At 51.9% G+C, this 7,190-nt stretch overlaps 1 protein-coding gene and 1 pseudogene across 4 annotated transcripts in view; one reads left to right on the plus strand and one right to left on the minus strand.

Moving 5' to 3' along the window:
• Positions 1-7,190, minus strand: part of Ppard (peroxisome proliferator activated receptor delta) — an 84,062-nt gene that overhangs the window by 41,355 nt on the left and 35,517 nt on the right. The window lies entirely within an intron of this gene.
• On the plus strand, positions 4,072-4,424 carry LOC105742934 (annotated as a pseudogene).

Raw genomic sequence — 7,190 nt, forward strand, 5'->3', positions numbered from 1 at the left:
TCATGTGGACTGAGGGCCTGTCCCAAAAGAAAGGGCAGTAAACACCTCGAGTTGTTAGCACCAAAGAGCTCCATCCAGAGGCCAGCAGCCAGTGGCACTTGGTAAGTGGGCCTGTGGTGTCCAGCACACGTTGGACAGTGACAGCCAGCAGTGTCAGTGACCAGCAGCGGCCTATGTCAAATGTTGGCACCAAGCATGACCTGGTGTCATCCGGTGACATCTAGACAGCTAGCAGAGCTATATGTACTTTGCTGATTCACAATTTCTAGTTCAGTTGAGAAAACAGCAAAACAAAAGGCCTAGGCTGACCAGTAGCACCATGTTTGCTGGCTGTAACAGGGGTGCACCATGTTCACAGTTCTCAGGTGCAGCTTTACCCCTAAACACACCCAAGAGGCCTGGCATTTATCTCCACCACAAGACTATCGCTCACACCACCCAGGTTCCTGGAGCCTGGGCCTCATCCCCCCAGGAAGAGGCAACCATTCTAACGTCAGTCACATCGGCTGGCTCTGCCTGCTGAGGGTCTGCTGTCTCCTAGTCGGAGAGAGTCACAGTGGGCAGGTGCTGTGTGGTTCTGCTGGTCCCCAGCTCCCACTGCTGGGCACAGAGCACGCAGTAAGCGTCTGCTGCCGGACCACACACGTGCTGGGATGCAGAGTCGAGTACTGCCTCTGCTGGTGGGAGCTGCTCTCCGCCAAAAACTGGTCCTTCCTACCATCTCTTTTTTCAAAACAGCTCTGGCTCAAGTTCTACCCCTCGGGCTGCTCTTCCCCACCCCACCCGTGTGCGCTTCTCGCACAGGAGGGCTCTCCAGGAAACTGTCACATCCTCACTGCTCACAGTGTCCTTATCCATCTTCCTCACAGCAGAAAAATGCTATAAAGACATTCTTTTTTTTTGTGTGTGAGTTTATTTTATTTATTTATTTATTTATTTATTTATTTATTTATTATGTGTGTGTGTGGCCAGCTCAGCCCACCAGGGGGCGGGGCTGGCTGGCATGTGGTGCTGGGGGATTGAACCGCGGTCCCTGTGCTTTACTAAGCTTGTTCTAAGTAGGTGCTTGAGACCACTGAGCCATCTCACCAGCCCCTGTAAAGACATTCTATAGGCTACAGTCTACTTCAGTCTAAGGCCTTTTAATATCTAGCTATCGAAATATTTGCTTGAAAGTTATTCTAGTTTTTTTTTTAGATCACTTACTGTGTAGTTCAGGCTGTCTTGAACTCACTAGGCAGCCCAGGCTGGCCTTGAATTCAAGGTGATTCTCCTGCCTCACAGGCTTCAAAATCATTGGTTAACTGTATACACCTCAATGGACAAACAAAAAAGGCTTTTTGAAAAGAACACAGGGGCCGGATAGCTCAGTGGCATAAGCACCTGCCTGGCAAGCACAAGGTACCAAGTTTGATTCCTGGTGCTGCAAGAAAAAAAAAAAAAAAAGGCAGTGAGCCATAGTGAGTACTGACATGGAGATTCCCAAGATGCACTGCAGTGAGAATACCACAGTGTCAAAACAATTTGAGACCCCAGTGCCACAGGGTACAGGGTGAAAGGAGGAAGAGGACAAAATGTTAGTGTCTGCCAGGTGCACAGGACACAGTCACCTCTGCCTTCACCCCGGGTTGGGGCTGGAGGGCCTGACTTTAGGTCCTCCTGAGCAGACTGTGTGATGGCTCTATAACAAACATTTTAACATCAAAACAAGCTGATGTGAGTCTGAGGCGGGACCGCTGCCAGTGCTCCGCAGCAGCCCAAGCCCCTCCCAAGGGTAAACTGGAGGCAGCCTGCTGACACCTGGGCTCTGGCCCTGAAGCAGGTATTCCTGCAAATCCTGCATTCACCCAGGTATCCTGGGAGCCTGCCTAGGAGCAGTAAGAGATGTAACTCTACTTGTACTTGGTGGTCACAGGGGCAGTAAGTGGCCCAGGGTGCCCTGGTGCACTGCTGTCACCCTGCGTGCTGCCCAAAGCCGTCTTCCTCCAGGAGAGGCCTGACTTCTCCACCTCCTGACAATGCCACCAACCCAAGGATGGGAGAAGCCGACTCGGGTCGCAGAGGGCCTCTAGCCTTTGCTGTGCTGACAGCACAGGAGCACCCCTGAGCCCCAGCAGGTGGGAGAAGGATGGCAGTAACCCTTCTCAAAGCCATGTTTGTCTCTTACATGTGCAGAGTAGCCCAATCACACTTGCCCTTGAGGCCTCACACTTGCCTGTGAGGAGATGACCTTCAGGGTCAACCTAAAGCTCCTGCTGCCAGGTCAAGAGTGAGGTGGACTCACCACAGACTTCCTGGTTTGCGTGTGGATGGACACTTGGCAGGGCCCTGACCTCCTGTACCCCCACAGAGTCAAACAATCCAAGGACCGATGAACGAGCACACCCCTCCAAGCCCTCAGCAACTCCCCGACTGCCCCTCACTTTTCACCAGAGTTACTGTCAGTCTCCTAGGGACCCTGCATCCAAAGCCTCCCCAGGGTGCAGCCACATTGATCTTTCTAAGTCACAAGCCCAACCGTATCTATGTTCCTGATGACAACCCCTCAGAAGCCCCAGCTAGCATCACAACAAACCCCACCTCTTGAGGGCCAAGGCCCTGGAATCAGGGTTCTCTCCAGATAGCTCCCTACCCTGCACCCCACTGCCAGCCAGCAGGGAACTTCTGCCACATGAACACCACACACACACACACACACACACACACGCGCGCGCGCGTGCTCCAGTCCTTCCTGCTTCGACCTAAGAGGCCTGTGCTGCCTGTCTGGGCCTGTCTCACTGCAGCGGTAGCCCTGGTGCCACCTCCTGCATGCCGACACACCTCCACTGCCATCGGCCTGTCCCAAGCCTCTCTCTGCCTACAGTCTCAATACACGCATCCATACTCACTCTACGCCCTCACATCAGGCCTCGGGCAGCCCTGTGCCAGCAGAGTGTCCAGCAGGCGGCCACAGCCAGACTGTCTGCAGCTGACCACCACACGCCTGGTTCTTGTCCTGCCATCCCCACCGCCCTCCCCCAGGCAAGGTCCTCTTATATCAGGGCCCTTAGCACTCACTCATACAGCCATGTCACTGTCCAGGCATGGCTCTGCTCACCTGTCACATGGATCTGCCTTCAGGCACTCCTCCATCTGGTCCAGCTGACCCAGTGTGCCAGGGACACTTCTGTGCCCAATAATGACCCTCCCCAGCCCACCCACAAAGTCCTACTCCTAATGTAGGTGTTATGGTTTGTGCCTAGTTGATCCCTTAAAGCCTCATGTAGTCATGGGGTGGACTTCTAGAGACTGATTAATCCAAGATCCAATGCTGGGGTTATGGGTGTAAGTGCTACACCACCCTGGGGCAGACAGCCTGGATGCAGTATAAGAAAGGGAGAGAGGCTTGCTCTTTGCCTTTGCCGCTGCCGCCACTGCTCTGCCCCTAGTTCTTTGCTGTTTTCTGCTGCCATGAAAGGCTGCCCTCTACCACGTGCACTCTGCCTTGGAGCCAGCTGAGTATGGAAACCTGCACAAACTGTGAGCTAACTAAACCTTTCCTTCCTTGATTTCAGCTGTCAGGTATTTTGTCCCAGCAACAAGAGAAAAGTAGCCAGGCCTCTCACATGAGAACAGCCACCACCTTACGTCCCAACAGCACTTCCTGAGTGCTTCCTATGTGGCTTCGCTCCTGTGACAACACTGTGACAAGAAATTGCCAAGACCTCAGCAGAGGAAACTGAGGACAAGAGGGCATCTTGCCCAGTCAGAGCCCATGCTCCCCAGAGTGACCGCTTTCTAACCCACAGTCTGCCCTGACAGAGTCTCAAGCCTTAAGGGGCAAAGCCAAGAGCCTAAATCCTTAGAGTCTTCTGAGAACCTGTGTAACAGGTTTCCCAGGACCTCCCTGGCCTCCCAAAGTGAACAGCAGTAGATGTTTCTGGGATTGAAACGGGAGACAAATTCACCAGGCGTGGCACCTGTTATCCTAATTACTTGGGAAGCTGAGGCAGGAAGATCTCAAGTTCAAGGCCAACCTGGGCAACTTAGTGAGACACTGTCTCAAAAATTTTAGGGGGCTCTTTGGTCTCGGCGGCACAAGCGAGATGACGAAGGGAACGTCATCCTTTGGAAAGCGTCGTAATAAGACGCACATGTTGTGCCGCCGCTGTGGCTCTAAGGCCTACCACCTTCAGAAGTCGACTTGTGGCAAATGTGGCTATCCCGCCAAGCGCAAAAGAAAGTATAACTGGAGTGCAAAGGCTAAAAGGCGAAATACTACCGGAACCGGTCGAATGAGGCACCTAAAAATTGTATATCGCAGATTCAGGCATGGCTTCCACGAAGGAACGACACCTAAACCCAAGAGAGCAGCAGTTGCAGCGTCCAGTTCATCTTGAGAATTGCAACAATCACTCAAAATAAATGCTTTGGTTTTAAAAGATAAAAAAAAAAAAAAAAAAAAAAAAAAAAAAAAATTTAGGGGCTGGGGAGATAGCTCAGTAGAATAAATGCTTGCCTGGCAAGTGCAGGGTCCTGAGTTCAATCTCTTGTTCCACAAAATAAATAAATAATTGATTTTAAAAAATTAAAATAAAACTTTTAAAAAGGGCTGGACTATAGCTCAGTACAAAGCCCCATGCTCAATTTTTAGTGTTATAAAAGAAAGAAGGAAAGTGAGGGAGAGGAGGAAGAGGAAAGAAAGCAAAAGGAGAGAATACATGAATATGGGTCATCCAAATTATGCCTAAAGTTCCCTCTGAGGTCCAAGAGGTAATTTCAATTCTTAATGCTCAACAAATGTTACAGTAAGTAGAACCCGTATTTTTAAACATGTGATCTTCAGTGCAGCGTGCCAACTGTCCCGATCAGTCTTGAAGTACAGATAAACGCTTAACTCATTTTATGGGGTCCGGGGAGGGATTTACTGCACCATAGGATTCATTTTATGATGCCAGGTGCTGGGTCAGGCAGGCGCATCCTGAGGATGACCCCACTGTGGAGCCTCTCCTCGCAGGCCACGGCATCCAGGAAGAGGCCGTCCCACTGCTGGCCCCTGGCTGCCTGTGGGCCTGGGACTCGGCTCTTCAAACTCACGACTCCTGCCCAGAAGCTCCCACTGAGCCACCAAGCACTGAGGTGCTGGGCGCCAGTGCTGAGGTCAGACGGGAGGGGCAAAAACAAAGCGTGATGACAGTGACCAGGGTGACCCAAGGGAGAGAGCGACAGAGGGAAAAAAGACAGAAAGGATAGTCTGGGGGACCCGGGGGTTGTTCTGACGTCCTGGGGGGGGGGTAGGTACACAGAGGACCTGTGCTCTGCTCTCTCCGCTCTTACCCTCTTCTCCACCATCTGCACTCCAGTCTTTATTCCTGGCTTCCCTCTGGCATGAGGCGCTCAACCTGATACCCAGCAGAGAGCAGGCGCTGAATTCACGCTGAAGGAGCAAGGTCGACTGCTCCCAACACCCCAAAACTCCCACTCAGGGACAGACTCTGACTCTCTGCCAGGTAGCAACGGTCCCCCTAACAGACTCCTCAGCCTCCCCTGCAACTGAGGCTGCTGGGAAGGAGACTGTCGGGTGGGATCTACAGGAAAAACCCTTAAAGGGGAGCACATGATCACTGTGCCTTTCCTCCCTTCTTCCTGCCTCTCCTGGAAAGCCGTGTGGGAGCTGGGCCCAGCAGAGACCAGCTCTGCACTGTCTCCCCAGCCTCTTCCGTATCCCTAACTTCTACTGGTTGGAGTCACTGCTATTTCCACTCTAGCTACCACATGCAATTCCTGAATAACAGAATTATAAAGCAAGGAATCAGCAGGGACTCAGAATGAACCTAGGTTGCTCGGGATGGAGTGGATCTTGTACTGCTCCCTGGAACGACAGCCCACCCAACTCATCCCACCCATGCTGCCTTCCAGGACAACAGCAGACCTCAATTTGCTTCATTTTGATCTTCAATACCAGACCCCTACAGCCCACCAGGGGCTACGATTAGGTCAGATCCTTCTTTATGGCATTCAAGGAAGCTGAGACTGAGGTTGGAACGCGGAATGTGCACTCTTAAGGCCAGAAACCACTTCAATCTGCAAGATTTAGTAGCTGTTCGTGGTAGCTGGTTTGCTTTAAGTCCCTGGCACCCTCAGCTAGACTGAGAATTGTTACCTCATACCCCAGCCGCTGCTTATTTACACTTCTGTCAAGTTTTGTTCAACTTTCCTGCTGTCTCTCCTTGTACCTGGATTCCATGCCACTCCTAGCCCCCGGCTCTCTGTTCAACCTGGGAAATACAGTGCAACTCAGCCAGCGAGGGACAGCATCATCTGCCACCAAATGCAGGGAGGACAAGGCCACATCTTCAAGCTCCAAGATGAACAGGGCCTGGGGTCTGCCGAGGAAGATGTGCACCCTCAGAGTGATCATTACTCTAGAAAGAGACCCAAATACAGAGAAAAGACCTCGGGCGGTGAGATGGTGGAAGGCAGAAGCCAGGGACCCAGGGAGGTCTGGGGATGGAACAAGCACGGCAAAGGTGGAGGCCAGGACAGTAACCTGTGATGGGAGGGGGGACACACCAATCAGTCACAGCAAGGGTGAAAACTGGTCCAAAATCATATGTTCTAAAAAGAGGTTCAAACTAAATGGTCAGATTCTAAAACCTGATCTGTTAAGCACTACAGTGCATGGTACACAATTAGCTCAACTGACTGCAGTGTGGAACTAGAGAGCTAGTTTATGCAGGAGATGGGTGAGCTGGACAGTGCAGGGCTCCGCACACCATGTGAAGGACCTGCACCTAACTGACCAGTGGGAGGAAGTTTGGCAACGAGTTTCCCTTTCGCCAGTCACACACGAATATTAGATACAAGAAACTAAAAGGCACTTCTGGACATAGATCAAGCCTGTAAGGAAATGTCCCTGTGTATAAGAAATGACAAGAGGGCCGGCCAAATAGCTCAGCGGATTAAAGTGCCTGCAAACCCAGGGGCCAGGGGTTCAATCCCCGGGCCTGCCATGCCAGCCCTACCCCCAGGCGTGATGAGCTGGCAATTCAGACTGGGCATGGTGGCATGCGCCTGTAATCCCAGCTCTTGGGAGGCTGTAAACAGGCGGATCACTACAATCTGATCTAGTAGTGAGACCAACACCCTGTAGACCCTTCCCTAAAAAATACCGAGAGAAAAAAAAAAAAAGGGGGGGCAGGGGAGATGGC

The sequence above is a fragment of the Octodon degus genome, unplaced genomic scaffold (genome assembly GCF_000260255.1).
Source record: "Octodon degus isolate 3935 unplaced genomic scaffold, OctDeg1.0 scaffold00005, whole genome shotgun sequence".
NCBI lineage: Eukaryota > Metazoa > Chordata > Mammalia > Rodentia > Octodontidae > Octodon > Octodon degus.